Consider the following 16514-nt stretch of genomic DNA (forward strand, 5'->3'; position numbering starts at 1 on the left):
CACTCAAAAACCCAGATCTTAAATGATTTTTAATAAGTTTTGTTTTTTCCTTGCTCCTTTAAAGTATTTATTGTTCATATGCACTCAGTCATTTTTAAATAATTGCAATCCCTTCATAGATACAATTTTGAATTCACCGTCTTTTCACCCCAGCCTTTGTTTATGAGAATTACTCCATGTTCCTGTTAGTTTTCAAAGAATCTCATTAGTGGCTATGACTGCCTATTTCTTCAGTATTTGACAATTAAGTTTTATCATTCTTTCATAGTCATACATAATATTAAGAACAGGTACTAAAATGCCTTTTAGAGGGGAACTGCTTTTATAAAAATATATTGCAAAAGCCTGAGACACAAGGTGAGACATTAAGGCATCAGCTAAGACCAAGGCTTCTGAGAATGTGCACAAGTATATGAGAAAAACATAGATGAGAAATTATTGAGGAGCCTTGTAAGACAATAGAAAGTAAGTGGTGAAAAGAGCCATTAATACTGATATGGTCACTGTTGATTAGCTTTTTTTCATTTTTTTTGTTGTTATTATTTTTATTTCTTTTTCTTATTTTCTTATTTTATTTTTCTAATTTTTTCTTTATGAAGTTTTTTTTTAGATTTAAAGAGAAAACATAAGCCTGATAAGAATTGTTCTTCATAAAAATTGCCAAATTATTTCTAAAAGTTTGTTATTGACTTTGCCATCAACATAAAATAAGAACAATAAATTCCCTTCATTATTATTAGCCACCTCCCTATGTTACACAGCATTTAAATGAACCCAACAGAATCTCATGGTGAGTATAGAGTGAGAAAAGGGACTGCCTAAATTTCTTTGAAGAGAAAGGGAACAGGGTGGGTGTATGCTGACTATAATTATATTTGCCAGTTGTATTATATCCTATAGTACCTAGTTATTGTGTTATTGGTTAAAAATCTCTTCTCTAGACACCCTCTCCTCATGCATTTGCATGGTTGCAGTGAGAGTTGTCATATGACTGCTACAAAATTTTGTCCTCCACCCTTATAGTTGGTTGGGCCAGATATGAAAACTCACCTAGGTGATTGAGTCTCTTCCCTAGGAATGCAGATGAAAATTAGAGTCAATTTATCCTTGCTTCCAAGATTATAATATGAGAGACCCATGGGTTATTGGCTGGTTGTTTCACTACATAAGCCAAGGAGGAGATGAAACTTATCTATGGGGAGATCATGAGAGAGGAAGATCTGAAGGGAGACACAGACATAAGATGGAGAAGGAAGCTGATGGCATTCGAGCTCATTGTTCCAATTCTTTTATGATATTTAAATCTTGAATTCTCCTATCTTTCCTGTCTACTCTTCAGGGCTCCTGCATAGATGCGCAGTAGTCTTGTACATTTTTCTGCCTGTATGGTGATGTGCTATGGAATCTGACCTATGAATCTCATCCTTCTCAGTGATGAATTTTGCTCTTGCTTAAACCTCCATTAACTATCAGTCAAGAAATTTCTTCCTCCTGGAAAAATTATTATCCAATAAACTAACTCACAATGAGTTGTAAATATAAGTTAATAGGTTAATGCATGTTCCCAGATCTGCTAAATCAGAATTTCCCAGAAAGATATTAAATTTTCCTATTTCTTTGTTATGCTAGTTATTTCAGAGAACTTAAGAAAAATGACTCAGCAAAATGGGAGGCTTTGACATAGTCTGGATTGGTCTCTCTATTTCCTGACTTTCATCTCTGCCTGTCTCTTTTTCTGGACTTGCTGCCTCTCTCTTCTGAGCCTCTTTTTTATTTCTGCTTTTCTTCAGCTGTCTGTATGTGGCCTATATGAGGTGAGGGAAGGAAAGGGAGGAACTATATACCAAGCTGACAAATAACTTTAATATTTGGTCAGAACTAAACAGTCAACTCCACTTAGGCTCCATGATCACTCCATAAACAATAAAGTCCCATGCCCACTTGCTCACACCCTTCTTCACTTTTCATCTACTTAATGGCTTATCCTGACACATGATATGTTTCACTTTTAGATGCACTGGTAATCAACATATTCTCAATATATCCCCTGTGCCATTGGCTGAGAGAGACAAGTCTGATAAGCAAAATTTATCATTTCACCTGAGTCACATACAGACTGATGGATTGGCTACCTTGTCAGGTGTTTACTACTGATCCAATTTGGGTGGCAAGAAATGTAGATTTACAGAGAATGAATCAGTTGCTTAGGCATAACATAGAGAAATCCTTTTAGTAGAGGGACTGGGAAGATGTGATATTAAATGATTCAGTGTCTTTACTGAAATTTCAATTCTTCTTAACCATAAAATGTGATAAAAAGAGAAATAATTTTAAAAAAATATAATAGATAACCTAATAAATTCCTTTCTCCCTCCCCTTCTTCCCTTCCTCCGTCCCTTCCTTCTTCTGTACAAATGTATACACACACACAAATAGACACACACACCCACAGTCTCTGGAGTTGCAGTTAATGATCCTAATTTTTCAGAATTAACCATGAAATAACCCACAGTGGTTGTGGTCTCTAGGTTGGCTCAGCTCTTTGGAGGCGTGTTTAGTTTTAATTTTTTTTTTCTTTTTCATTTGTCTTCCTCTTTTCCATCAGGAAACAATATAGGATAGCACAATAGAAAGAGCATTTGGAGACCAACAACTTAGATCCCTTAACTACAACCAACTAGCCAAATGTCTTTGAGAAGTCATCTAAGTTTATGCATATATTTATATTTATATTTAACACAGACAAAAGGAAAACTTGATGACTCTGATATTCAAAGTGTGTGTTTATAATGTCAGTTTTTCAAGTATGAGTGGCTATGGGTCCAAATTTTTGAGTAGCAACACAAAAATAAATTATCATTTATATAATTTACAATATCTAGAAAGTAAAGAATAATTTCTGGCTCCAAAAGAAAATAACATTTCTTTTTACTAAAGTGAAGGAGCTATTCCTTCCATTGGTCCTCCTGGAGAGGGCATCATATAAATATAATAAAAATATTCCTAACTATATCCTTAAACTAACTATAGGAGTAGTCGTTCCTGCAGTCATTAAGGGAATAGGTTCTCAATGACCTTAAGTAAATTACTCAATCTCTTTGTGACCCAGCTTTCTTATTGTAAAATAGGGAAAACCATAGTGTCTAACTCAAGTGTTATTTGTGAGGATTAAATGAAATCTTATGCACATGATTCTTAGAATAGTGCCTGGCACATAGTGAACACATAAGTTATCATTATTACTGAAATATGATTTATTACTTAAAAAATATGTCAAAGTAGAATAATAGCTTAAACACCAAATTGCATTTCTCTCACAATAAGGTTTTGAGCAAGCCAAAAGTTTCAGAGTTCTGTGATGGTCAAACTCAATCCAGAGAGATACTTAAAATAGATGAATGAATAGACTACCTGTTCTTCAATCATCCATAAATAGTTTCATTCAACCTAGTTTTTGATAGATTTTGATCAGCCTTGATTTTGTGGTTATACTCTTTGACAAGTACTTGAAAAACAGCTTTTCTGAGTTTTTAAGTGCAAAACTTGTGTTTTGAAGGGGCTAAAAGGAGATTTCAAGTTGAGGAGCTTGATAAAAACACATGTCTTAATAGAAATCCTCTGTCTCTGCATGGAGATGGACAGAGGCTATCTGGGGAAATAGCAGCATTTTAGTTAAAATATAATTTGGGATTTGACCCAGCATCTAGATGATTGCACACTTGAGGTTCCCACATTTTGGCCAGAGAGCAGAGGCACTACGATTTCACTTTGGAATGTTTTGGAAGCAGGTGTAAAAAAAATGCTCACCTCAGCCATAAATAAAAGCTCAGTGAAATACTCATAGAATGTTTAACCTTGAGCAGTATTCCTTTCTTGTATATGCTCCAAATATATGCCAAAGTAACTAAATGGATTTAACATACTGTACAGGTTTATTGATTAAGAGCCACTCAAGAGTTACAGAATGTGTGCCCAAAATAATCATTTTGGTTATAGAATGTTTCATGGTACAATTTATGCTTAAAATTACTCTGGTGGCTGTCATAGACTAGATTATTAGAAGGCAATGGTGAAATCAGGAAGATAAATTAGGATGCTATAGCAGAAATATAGGTGAAATATTTATGGCTCAAGGTAAATCAGTTCAAGGATTTGTAAAAGCATATCATAGGCAACCCACAAGATTCATCCCTAATCCTGATGTTCATATCCCCAGGTTCAGCTAAATCTGTCAATGAATATGGGAAATAAAAGCTAAAATATCATCAAACTGGTCTTTTTTTTATCTTAGCAGTGGATGTATTCCTTGACGGGGGCAATGTATACTTTAAAATAAACCATGCACGGTTTGTCAGGGAAATGAACTGAAATCAGAAGAGTTTGCAGTGGTATGAGCTGGGTGACAGTCCCTTTGCAGTTGACATAGATAAAAATGGCCAAACTACTCCTCTTTTGCGATTTCTTTCATCTGAATGCTAGAGATTTAAAAGTCCACAGAACTATGAAAGTGAACAGATAATTTCTCTAAAGTTCCAAGTTTCTTTTTTTTTAAAGATTTTATTTATTTATTTGACAAAGACACAGCGAGAGAGGGAACACAAGCAGGGGGAGTGGGAGGGGGAGAAGCAGGCTTCCCCCTGAGCAGGGAGCCCGATGCAGGGCTCGATCCCAGGACACTGGGATCATGACCTGAGCCGAAGGCAGACACTTAATGACTGAGCCACCCAGGCAACACCTAAAGTTCCACGTTTCTTACTAGAAAAATAATATCAGAAAACAATTCCATCAATGTTCTTATTTTTGCCTGTCCAACTAGCCATATTTCAGAAAAGAAATGGTAGTAGTTGAAGGTTATGTTCCAGGGTATCTACTATACTAGAATTAGGAAACTTCTGAATCAATATGTTTATATTGCCCACCTGGCAATATTAAGAGATACTACCAATAGAGAAATTATCTAAAGGCAGATAAGTTCATATGTGCTAAATTTGGTAGTTTATCAAGAACTGTGAAGCATCTGAGATTTTATCCTACTTACAAGCTAACAAGTTGGCCTCTCAAGGCTTCATGGATACTGGCAGAAGACATGAGACTCCTGGTCAGAGACAAAAAATTTTATTACTCTTGGTATAGCAGACAGCATGAATTTCAATTTTCATGTGACCACCATCAAATCCCACAGGAACAACGTAGAGGTGGGCCCAGGTGGATGCTATGTATGCCACACATTGTATCATAGCTGAGGAACCCCATGTTTGAGGAACCCCAATCTCTTACAGATGACTACAAGCAAACCTGCCCAGTCTTTGCTCTGAAGGGAAACATTTATCTATATTATACTTGACAGGAAACAAATCTGCCCTCTGCTTCAGAGATAGTATATCTATCTTCTGTGGCTGTTTGCTATTCAGACACTCTTCAAAAGATAGTCCAGAAAAAATCTGTCAGTAACTTTGCTCATAACAAATACAGAAACATGAGAGACCCTTTGAGGATTTTGTCCCACAATGGGGCACAGAAATAGTATTTATAATGATTTTAACTGTGGGAAATTTGTCACCATTGTAAAAAAAATATTATTGTAAAAATGTATAGCTATCAATGCCTTGTGACCTACCTGTATCCCATTGAAGTACCTGGTTGAGAAGCTATTTTGTATATGATGTAGTCAGCTTAAATTGGGCTCTCCCATCTTGATCAACCAAGAACAGACAAGTGTTCTTTTTTGGGTATTCAGATAACAGCTAGAGGTCCTGTAGCCTGTGGGGAACAGTGAGGGGGCTACAAAGAGAACATGGTGTTTTTTCTTTCCTATGTGTGATATTGAGACAATTTATGAGATTATTGGAAATGGTATGCAGAAAACCAAAACACTATGTCCTAAAAAGTAGCAGTTTTCCTGAGTTATATCCCATATTCTTTTCACTGAACTTTGAAAAGAAACTTTAGCTGTTTATAAGTTAATAATAAATGATGTTAGCACAGCACAACTGCATCTGTAGGTTTCTTACTGTGAATCTCAGTGCTGTAACTAATAACTCAATATTTTTCAGAATTAATCATGGCTCCATGGGTTCATGGTGGCTTTGGGTGCTTACTTGGTTATCTGGAGGTATGTTTAGTCTTGCTACTCTTTCAAAAAGCTGTTTAGCACTGCATTAAATGAATTGTAATCATTCCTTCCTCTTATATCACTTTCCTCTCCATTTGACCTGACCATCAAGCTAATGGTATACATTCTAGATTTTTGTGTAGAGTAACTCAAAGTAAAATTAAATTTCTGTAAATTCATGAAATGTGAGTGGATAAAGAAATGTAGTTACTGTATTTTTTTTTTTTTAAGCTAACTTGAAAGCCTTGGGAAGACATGATAATGGAAGTCACTAAAGAGAAATTGCTGTTAAATTAGGATTGGGTGAGTCAAATGTAAATGATTAGGAAAAATAAAGGAATGAGAAACATTGAAAGATTTTGTACTAATATTCCTTACATTTGACTCTAGGTTGTCCTTTAGTTTAAAGAAGCCTATACTGGAAACCACAGATATTTTATTTTGTATGTGGTTTATTTATGAAGAGGGCACTGAACTAGATAGTCAGCAGAACTGCATGTAAGGGCTAGGCTTTGGTCATATAAAGTTTGGTGAAAGAATATTTGTCTTCTTATCCATCTAATTTTTTAATTCTCCACTTTAACCAACGTTTTCAATTAAGTGATAAATCTTGGTGATAGAGGATATGGGAGAGTGGCTTCCTTCTCCCCAGGTGGGAATTGCTGGAATGGGCATGCTTTTGGCCCTTCAGAAGCTTCTGCATATGTATATTCTGACCCAGTCTACGCTGCTTGAAAATGTGATATTTTTAGGACAATTCATTTCCCCCTGAATTTTCTAGGAGAGAGCGAGCTAGCTCTCTTACACAAAGCTGATAAACTATGCATGTGACTTTTTTTGTTTGTTTTGGTTTTAGTTTAGTTTAGTTTTTTCCTTTTTTTCACTTAGAATTGAAGTAGGAATATTTACTCATATCGTGAAGTCTTAGAAAATGTGATTTTTGGATTGGATAGCATTTCATCAAAATAGTACGTTTTAAATTTACTTTAATACCCAAATTTTGGACATTTAGGTTACAACAAGATCTACTATGATCATCTTCTGTGCTTCTTGTCCAGTTATTCCTTTGGCTACATCACTAAAGGTGGAATTGCTATTTTAGTGTATGAATAATTTTAAGGTTTTTGATGTATGCAGCCAATGAAGAGCTTATTCCAGTGTAATAGAACTTATTCCAATTTAAATTTCCCCCAGCTAGTTTGTTGTATCTTATTGAACAGTACATATTGACATTTTTATAATCTTTGTCAAATTGTTAGGCAAAAACGGTGTTTATACTACTTTAAAGTACATTTGGTTTCAAGGGGAACATTTCTTCCATATGTTTATTGATCATTTTTCATTCTCCTCTTATGAATTGCATAAACTCTGTACATTTCTTAGGAACATATGATTGTGGTTTGCTATATATACTACAATTATTTTCCCCATCTTATTGCTTTTTAATTTTATGGTGTTTCAAATTGTACAACAAACAACAAAACTAGAAGTATGGAAATTTCAATGTTACTATTTACGTAGGCTCCGTGCCCAGTGTGGAGCCCAATGTGGGGCTTGAACTCACCACCTTGAGATCAAGACCTGAGCTGAAATCCAGAGTGAAACACTTAACCAACTGAGCCACCCAGGTGCCCCTCAGTGTTACTAGTTAAATGCCATTAAAAAAAAAAAATCAGGAAACATTTAAATTATTAAAGGGCTTACTTGTAATTAACAGTAAATAAATCAAGCAATTCTGAGATTACTTGATTAGAGTTTACCAGTTTTAAAGCCTGTCATTAAAAAAGTGAAGAAAGGAGCACCTGGGTGGCTCATTAGGTTGAGCGACCCTTGGTTTTGGCTCAGGTGGTGACCTCAGGGTGGTAAGATCAAGCCCTACATCAGGCTCCATGGTCTGCTTGAGATTTTCTCCCTCTCCCTCTCCCTCAGTCCCTCCTCCTGCTCATGCTCTCACTCTCTCAAAAAATAAATAAAGTCTTTTTAAAAAAATGAGTAAAGGCAGAGCAAGACATGAGGACAGGAGGTAAGAGATGACAGTAAACTCCCCTTAAGTGAAAACTCGAGGTGTCATGTATAAAACATCTGCACAGAAAAAGAAAATGCAAAGGCAGTGCAGCAGCAGAGGATGGGGTCAGACAACATAAGAGGAAAATTAATCCTGCAAAAAGTTGTTAGAAAAAAGTTTTAGAAAATGCTTCCTCATTTGAAATCAAAAGACGACACCCTGTAACTTCGGTGTTTCCAAATATAACCATAGGAAAAATATCTTTTTTAAAAAATATTGTTTTAAGTTTTTACTATATTAAAATTTTAGTAACTCTTGGTGATTTTTAAAAATTCCCTTTCTAGATTCCCCCATCTCTCCTTTTTTATCAAGTAAATTTACCACCTGATGCTTTTAAAATGTCTCAAGCCTTGGGGCGCCTGGGTGGCTCAGTTGTTAAGCGTCTCCCTTTGGCTCAGGTCACGATCCCAGGGCCCTGGGTTTGAGCCCCGCATCGGGCTCCCTGCTTGGCAGGAAGCCTGCTTCTCCTACCCCCCCCTGCTTGTGTTCCCTCCCTTGCTGTCTTTTTGTCAAATAAATAAAAAAATCTTAAAAAAAATAAAAAATAAAATGTCTCAATCCTTTACAGCATAACATAACATGTATGGTTCATACTCTGTAACATTATGTATCTATTTATGTCTTACTAATTTTTCTTGTGATGAAAATGATTGCATTTCTGTTGAGATGTACTTTTACATCTAACTGGTAAATATATATCATACTTCATTTAGTCTTGTATGAAATGTTGCAAGGCTTTTTTTTTTCAGATTTTTGTTTTCTTTTACTTTTCTTTTTAAAAAGATTCCATTTACTTATTTGACAGAGAGAGACACACAGCGAGAGAGGGAACACAAGCAGGGGGAGTGGGAGAGGAAGAAGCAGGCTTCCTGCGGAGCAGAGAGCCCGATGTGGGGCTTGATCCCAGGACCCTGGGATCATGACCTGAGCCGAAGGTAGACGCTTAATGACTGAGCCACCCAGGCGCTGCTGTTTTTTTTTTTTTTTTTTTACTTTTTAAAACATGTTTTTAGTATGCCCTGCCCTAAAGAGACCTTATCTTTCAGAAATTCATGCAGACAACTAAAAAATGTACTACAACCCCATATCAATAATATAACTGCAACTTGGATGTTTGGGATTTTCTTGGATGGCTAAGTGACAAAGAAAATTAAGTTTACTACTTAGAGTTTAGTTTTCAAGAGAGTAACCATATTTCACACTATAAAAGCAATATTTTTATAGCAAAGCCATAATCAGTCATCATTTTCTTCATTTTTTTAAAAAGACTTTATTTTGAGAGAGAGTGAGAGCATGAGCAGGAGGAGAAACTAGACGGATACTGTAGAATGACCATGCATTACTGCAAGCTCAAGTAAATAGTAGCTCTAACTACAGCCACCATGCCAGAGATAGTGTCCTTTCTAGAGGAGACTAATATAGCCTATATCTACATAGTTATACTCCATGGATACTTTAATTCTCTTGCTCTCTGTCATGATGTAGTCTGAAGATGTCTGGACCATTTCTGATATCCTGAAGATTACAAGACTAGTTAAAGCAACCTCAGCCTGGGCATAATGACCATCCGTGGTCAGGGAACTCGGAGATGAATGTGTGCTTTATGACATCAGGTAAGCCACTGCTATGGACTGAATTGTGTCCCCCCAAAATTCACATGATGAAAACCTAATCCCCAATATTATAGCATTTAGAGATAGAGCTTTTGAGCAATAATTATGTGTAGTTGAGGTCATGAGGATGGGACCTTTCTGATGGGAATAGTGCCCTTATAAGAAGAGGAAGAGATACCAGAGTTCTCTCTGCCATGTGAGGACATAGCAAGGAGGTGACCATCTGCAAACAAGGAGAGTGCCCCTACCAAGAACTGAATTGGCTGGCACCTTGATCTTGGACTTCTCCACCTCCAGAACTCTGAGAGATTAATGTCTATTGTTTAAGCCATCTAGTATATGGCACTTTTTTATAGCAGCCCAAGCTGACTACAGCAGCCATCAAGGTCAACAGGGTTGGTAGCTCAGGGTGAGGGGACTCTAGAATGGATAGCAAAGGAGACAGACAATAAGCATTGGATGCCTTCCTAGGACTAACTTCCATATCCTTCTCTTCTAAGTTTCCCTTCAGGAAAAGAGGCGTGCGGCAATCTTGGAGAGGCTATCCTCTGAATGTTTATGAAGTTAGTACTGGTAGCTCTGGGAGTGGGCAATGGTGACTTAGAGATGTGGTAGGGAGATATCCCTTCAGAGAAGAACTTGCTGCTCCGCTGTGTGCATTACAGTCAGCAGACAGCCTCCAGCTCTCAGTTCCCTCAGGACTTGCCTCAGTTGCCCAAAGTTGTTCCACCCCAGGTCATACCTTTTCCAGGAAAGCCCACAACTGCTGACTAAATAAGTGAGTTACCTAACACCTGGCCATTTTGGCCTGACAGAGAACACTGTGATAGCCAGTACTGCCTCTAGAGCTCCCCACCGGTTTGAACAAGACTTTCTCAGGCCTGCATTAAAGTTAAAATTCTTCCTGGGGCCAGTCCTACTTTCCATATCTTTCACAGATCCATGAATTTTTATAATGTATTTTTAATCAGATTCTTTTTATTGAAAGGGATCCTGCAAAAAGAAATTGTTTTTTGGTTTGGGACCCTGTATACCTTAGAGTCAGCCACTAGCCAGAATTAACTAGCCACTAGCCCAATTGACCCAATTCAGTCAATTTCTTGGCTAGTCTTCTACATGCACAATTCTACTAAAGAATGTTGCCATCTGATGTCTTCTCCCATCACAATAATGTACTACTGCCCAGTTGGTGTTGCAATAACATTCATTCTTAATTTCTAGCATTGAGAAGCCTTATGTAATAAAAATGTCTTACAAGTAAAGGGATGGTCCTGATTGTAACTAGTTTTGACAGTGAACATATTCCTTTTGTATACTCAGGAAGAAGCTATTTGCCTCTTTACTGCCTCCTGAAACACCTTACATACTTTCTTGGCAGGCATTTAGAACACCTGCACATGAACCGTAGGTGAAGTATGGAATAGAGGCTTCTGTATTGGCTTCCGTATTAATTTTCTGGGCAGTGATTAGTTGAGGTTGTGTTTGTTCTTATGAAACTACTGAACTACTGCTCAGAGTCGGCTCAGTTTTGATGGAGGAGATTGATTTCTTGGCACTATTTTTATTCTTCTACCCCATGCTGATAGCAGCTGGGTGAGAAACACATTCAGCATTGCTTTCATGCCTGACAGTTATAGTTGTGACCATGTTAATTACCATCCTGTCTAACAGCACAATGGGGACACAGTATAGTAGTGAGAGTGATTATAGTCTTGCTTTCTCTGGGAAGATTTTATTGGAAACCATGTGCAATTTGTAATTAAAGTTCTAGTCATCCTTGGTAAATATATCTTTTTTCTAGTATAAAATTCTATTTTACTTTTGCTTTGATTAGATATTTTGCAAGTTAGGTCTACTTGGGGATGGGATCTTAAAGGTCTCATGTTCTGTAGCCTGTGACAGGAAGGAGAAAATAACAACACTGTAGTATGCCTTATTCTTATAAAACTCTTAAATTAAGAACTAAAATATATTTAAATGAAAAAATAAAACAATTTATATTTTTATATTTAAAATACATTTTGTTGAGGAGTACATAAAACAAAATGTACAAATCAATGAAATGTTATAAAGTGCAAAGTGAACAACCAGGAAATCATGTCTACTACCAATTACTAAAGCCTGGATCACCATCCCCAAAGTAAGCTCTCTTTGACTTTCATAATATATGCTTTCTTTTATTTGTAATTTTTTTCCCTTGGAGCACAAATCTCTAAACATTATATTATAGTTTTACCTGCTGTAGAACTTCATATAAATCAAACCATGCAGTAAATGTTTCATTTTTTTCTGGCTTCTTTTGCTCAATGTTCTGTTTGTGAGATTCACTCCCATTGTTGATGTATTTACAGTTGGCTCATTTTCATTATTTGAGTATTCTACAATTTGTTATTCATTTTAATGTTGATAGATATTTGGGCTTTTTCCAGTTTGAGGTGTTTATAACTGAGGTGCATATTTGTAGTTGTTTTTTGCTGCACATGTGCACACATTTTTCTTGGCTATATACCTTGCAGTGAAATTCCTATTATAGTGTGTGCATATGTTCGATTTTAGCAGCTGATTCCAAACCTTCCAAAGTGGTTGCCCCAGTTTATTATCTCACCAGCAATGTATGTTAGTTCCTATTGCTCTACATTCTTGCTAGCACATGGTTGTAAGATCTTAGCTTTAGTTATTCGTGGGTTTCTAGTAGTATCTTTTTGTGATTTTAATTTGCATTTCTCTGATTTCTTCTAAGATTGAAAACATTTTCATATATATATTGGTCATAAGGCTGTCTTCTCTCTGAAGTGCCCGTTCTACCCTTGCTTATTTTCCCTTTTGATTGGTTAGCTTTTTATTTTTGATTTGTAGGAGTTCTTTACATATTCTAATATGTGTGCTACATCTCCTTCTGTACATTGGTTTGCTTTTGACTCTCTTGATGATATCTTTTGAAGAATAGAAGTTCTTAATTTTTATGTAGCCCAATTATTAAATCTTTTTCTTATGTTTAGTGCTTTTGTGTCCTGTTTAAAAAAACTTTTTCTTATTCCAAGGTCATGAAGATAAATTCTTTTATATTACATTTTGAAAATTGATAGCTTTGTCTTTTACATCAAAGCTACATGTCAGTAAGTTTTGATTATATGTGATATGGAGTAGAAGTAGATTTTGGGGTTTCCCCCATGTTTCATGCAGTTGTTTCAGGGCTATGTACTGAAAAGGCTGTCTTTCTTGCATTGTTCTACCATGCTATCTTTATTTTAAATTAAATGTCCATAGATGCATAGATCCCTTTCTGGGCTCTTTTTAAATCAACTTCAGTTGCCTGTTTGTGTAGGCATTAATATCACATCTTAACCAGTGTTGCTTTAAAATAAATCTTTCTACAAAGTGTTAAAACAAATATTTCCCTTTCTTCCTCTATCTTGAATAGTATCTTGACTATTGTAAGTCCATTGCATTCAACTTAAATTTTAGGATAATTTCTGAAGTTACACATACACCTACTCAGTTATAATTGTAACGATTCTTTAGACGTTTGAGAATGATACCTTCATAATATCAAGTGTTCTCATGAATAAACATGTTATATAGCTACATTTATCTAGATCGTCTTTAATTTCTCTCAATAATGTTTTATTGTTTCCTATGTAGAGGAGAGGTCTTATACATCTACTATTAGATTTTCTGCACTTCATAATTTGGATGCTACCACAAGCAGTATGTTCTTCAATATTTTTATTTTCTAATAATTTGTTGTGGGAACTTACAGAAATATAATAGATTATTCCACTTTGATCATGTAACCAATAACATCCTAAAATAATTTATCAGTTCTAAAAATGTACGTGTAGATTGTTTTATACTTTCTATATATACTGTCACATGATGGGAGAGTATGAGATAGTGGTTAAGAATATAAGTTCTAATCAAAAACTAATGATGTATGGTGTTAACATAACGATAAAAAAAATTTAAAGGAAAAAATATAAGTTCTAGAACTGGGCTGAGTTCCATTTCTTTTCTTTCTTTTTTTTTTAAAGATTTTATTTATTTATTTGAGAGAGAGAATGAGAGATAGCACGAGAGGGAAGAGGGTCAGAGAGAGAAGTAGACTCCCTGCTGAGCAGGGAGCCCGATGTGGGACTCGATCCCGGGACTCCAGGATCATGACCTGAGTTGAAGGCAGTTGCTTAACCAACTGAGCCACCCAGGCACCCCTGAGTTCCATTTCTAGCACTGCCATGTTTTGGACAGGTCTTTTGGTAAGCTTTTAAGCTTTTCCAGTTTATCTGTAAAAATGCTATAATAATAGAATCTATCTTGTAGGGATTTTGTGGGGTTTAATGAGGTGCTAAGCTGAGTGAGCTTCCTGAGGGAGCTAGCTAGCTATAGCTAAGAAATCAAGAATAGAGACCCAATAATATATAAAAATTTGTATAATATATAAAAATAAAAATTTCTAGAGTAGATTTAGGTTTATAGAAAAATTACAAAGATAATAGAGTTCTCACATACCTCATATTCAGTTTCCTCTATTATTAATATCTTACATTAACACTTTTTTTCTGTTCCAGGATTGTATCCAAGATACCATATAACATTTAGCTGTCATGTCTCTTTAGACTTCTCTAAACTGTGACAATTTTTCAGACTTTTCTTGCTTTTGATGACCTTGAGAGTTTTGAGGAATCCTGGTCAGGTATTGTGTAGGATGTCACCCAACTTGAGTTCGGCTCATCTTTTTCTAATGCTTAGCCTGGGGTTGTGGATTTTTGGAAGGAAGACCACAGAGATCACTGCATATCTAGGGTATATACTGTCAACATGTTTTTCATGATTGATGTTAACCTTGATCACCTGGCTAGATAGTGTTTGTTAGGTTTCTCCACTAAGTTATTTTTCTGCCTCTTTCCATATTGTATTCTTTGAAAGAAAGTCACTATAAGTAGCCTACACTTCAGAAGAGGGGAGTTATGCTTCAATCTCTTCAGGGCACAGGATCTATATAAATTATTTGAAATTCTTCTGCATGGGAGATTTGTCTCTTCTCACCATTTGTTTATTCAATCATTTATTTATATCAGTATGAACTCAGAGATACTTATTTTATACTTTGGGTTTTAATCCAGTATTACTTTATTTTGTTGTTCAAATTCTTCCAGTTTTGGCCATTGGGAACTTCTTTTAGTTAATTCCTGTATCTCTTTGGTACATATATCACCATCAGTGTAGGTTTTGTTTTGTTTTCCTTTTGGGGTCTTATAAAAAAGTGAAACTTTTAAAGTGACTCTAGTGGAGAAAAAGAAAAATAATATAACAATAAGCCCCTAAATAAATTCTAAAGGGATGAGGCTTTATGTCTGGCAGAAAGAAAAGTGAGGGGAACACTAATTGCCTTAGAGTTTATGATATATCTTAGTTGTTAGAACTAGTACTACTAATCACAATTCAAAGGGCAATGGATAAGAACTTGGGAATGTTTTTTTGAATATGTAGCTGTGAGACTTTAAAATTGCCAAGGCAATCTTTCTCTGACTGTTACACTAAAAAAAGAAAATTAGAAAATTTAAAAAGAGTTTTAAGGTAACTGGAAGGAACCAATTTTTAGCAAGTACCTACACTATATTCCTGGTACTTTGCGTGTTATATCATTTCAACAATAGCCATCATCCTCTGATTTTCTCTACTCAAAGCCTGGGGAATAAACTCTTGTTCTCATGTTACATTGTATTCTATGAATCATCAAAAGGCAACTGAAGAATTTCAGGAAATAAGAAACATTAGTTATTTTTATAGAAAGAAGTCAAATTACATCCTAATTCCATAGAAATGGCTTTTTTTGCTACTTTACTTCTCTTCTTTGTAAGTTTCTAGTAATAAGCAGTGAAGTACAAATAAGATTTGGAACAGTTTGTTCCAAATACATTCAATTGTGGAGTGTCCTTTTCTTTTCAGTTATCAAGAGCACACCACTAACTTCTATAATCTAACCTGCTATTGCTGATAAACATGATTCACCAGTGGAGAGAGTGGTTCCATGGATCTTTGACTCATGTGTGATGCATGATGCTTGGAGACTCCAACTGGGGCCAATCTATTCTCTCCGCTGTGCCTCTGACCTTGGATTATCACCTGTGTTTGGTTCAAGTAATGAGATTCTCAGGTGGAATCACACATTTATTTTCTCCTAGAATTTAAGAGATCTCAGGGACTAGTTATGTTATTACCAGTCAAAGCAGGGACCCTTGGTTTCCAGGTGTCCCTTTGCTCTCCTGACAACAATTTTAGTCTCTTCCTTCTGAGTTGGAGCCCAGAATAAATAGAGGCTTGGGAGCTCCTGAATATTTCCTCAAGCCCCTAGACATGCATGTTTTCTCTGGGAAAGGTTCTTACACCCATGCTGAGAGAAGTACCCTCCTGCAATAACCCCTTTAACACAATTTCTATAATGTTAGCATATTAGTTTCCTAGGACTGCCTTAATAACTTGCCACTTAATTTGATGACTTTATTTTTTAGTAGAATCTTTTTTTATTCAGAAAACAAAACAAAACCCCCAAACTAAAAAGTTGTCCAACCCCACACAGGAGGGGTATGGGTAAGGGGAGGTGTCTGTCCATCTGGCTGTAGCCCTCAGCCCGTGTGGTTTTGGCAACAATAGGGGGGGTAGGGTAATGGCCCCCAAAATAAAATAGTGTGTGTGTGTGTGTGTGTGTGTGTGTGTGTGTGTGTGT

At 35.9% G+C, this 16514-nt stretch overlaps 1 long non-coding RNA gene across 1 annotated transcript in view; it reads left to right on the top strand.

Moving 5' to 3' along the window:
- The window catches only part of LOC141372453 (uncharacterized), a 56233-nt gene that overhangs the window by 14477 nt on the left and 25242 nt on the right, over positions 1–16514 (top strand). The window contains exon 2 of the long non-coding RNA XR_012377707.1: positions 9663–9790. This is a non-coding gene — a long non-coding RNA (uncharacterized lncRNA). The remainder of the gene's footprint in view (positions 1–9662; positions 9791–16514) is intronic.

Source organism: Callorhinus ursinus, unplaced genomic scaffold (assembly GCF_003265705.2).
Source record: "Callorhinus ursinus isolate GAN/ISIS: 27379988/994484 unplaced genomic scaffold, GSC_fseal_2.0 scaffold4, whole genome shotgun sequence".
NCBI lineage: Eukaryota > Metazoa > Chordata > Mammalia > Carnivora > Otariidae > Callorhinus > Callorhinus ursinus.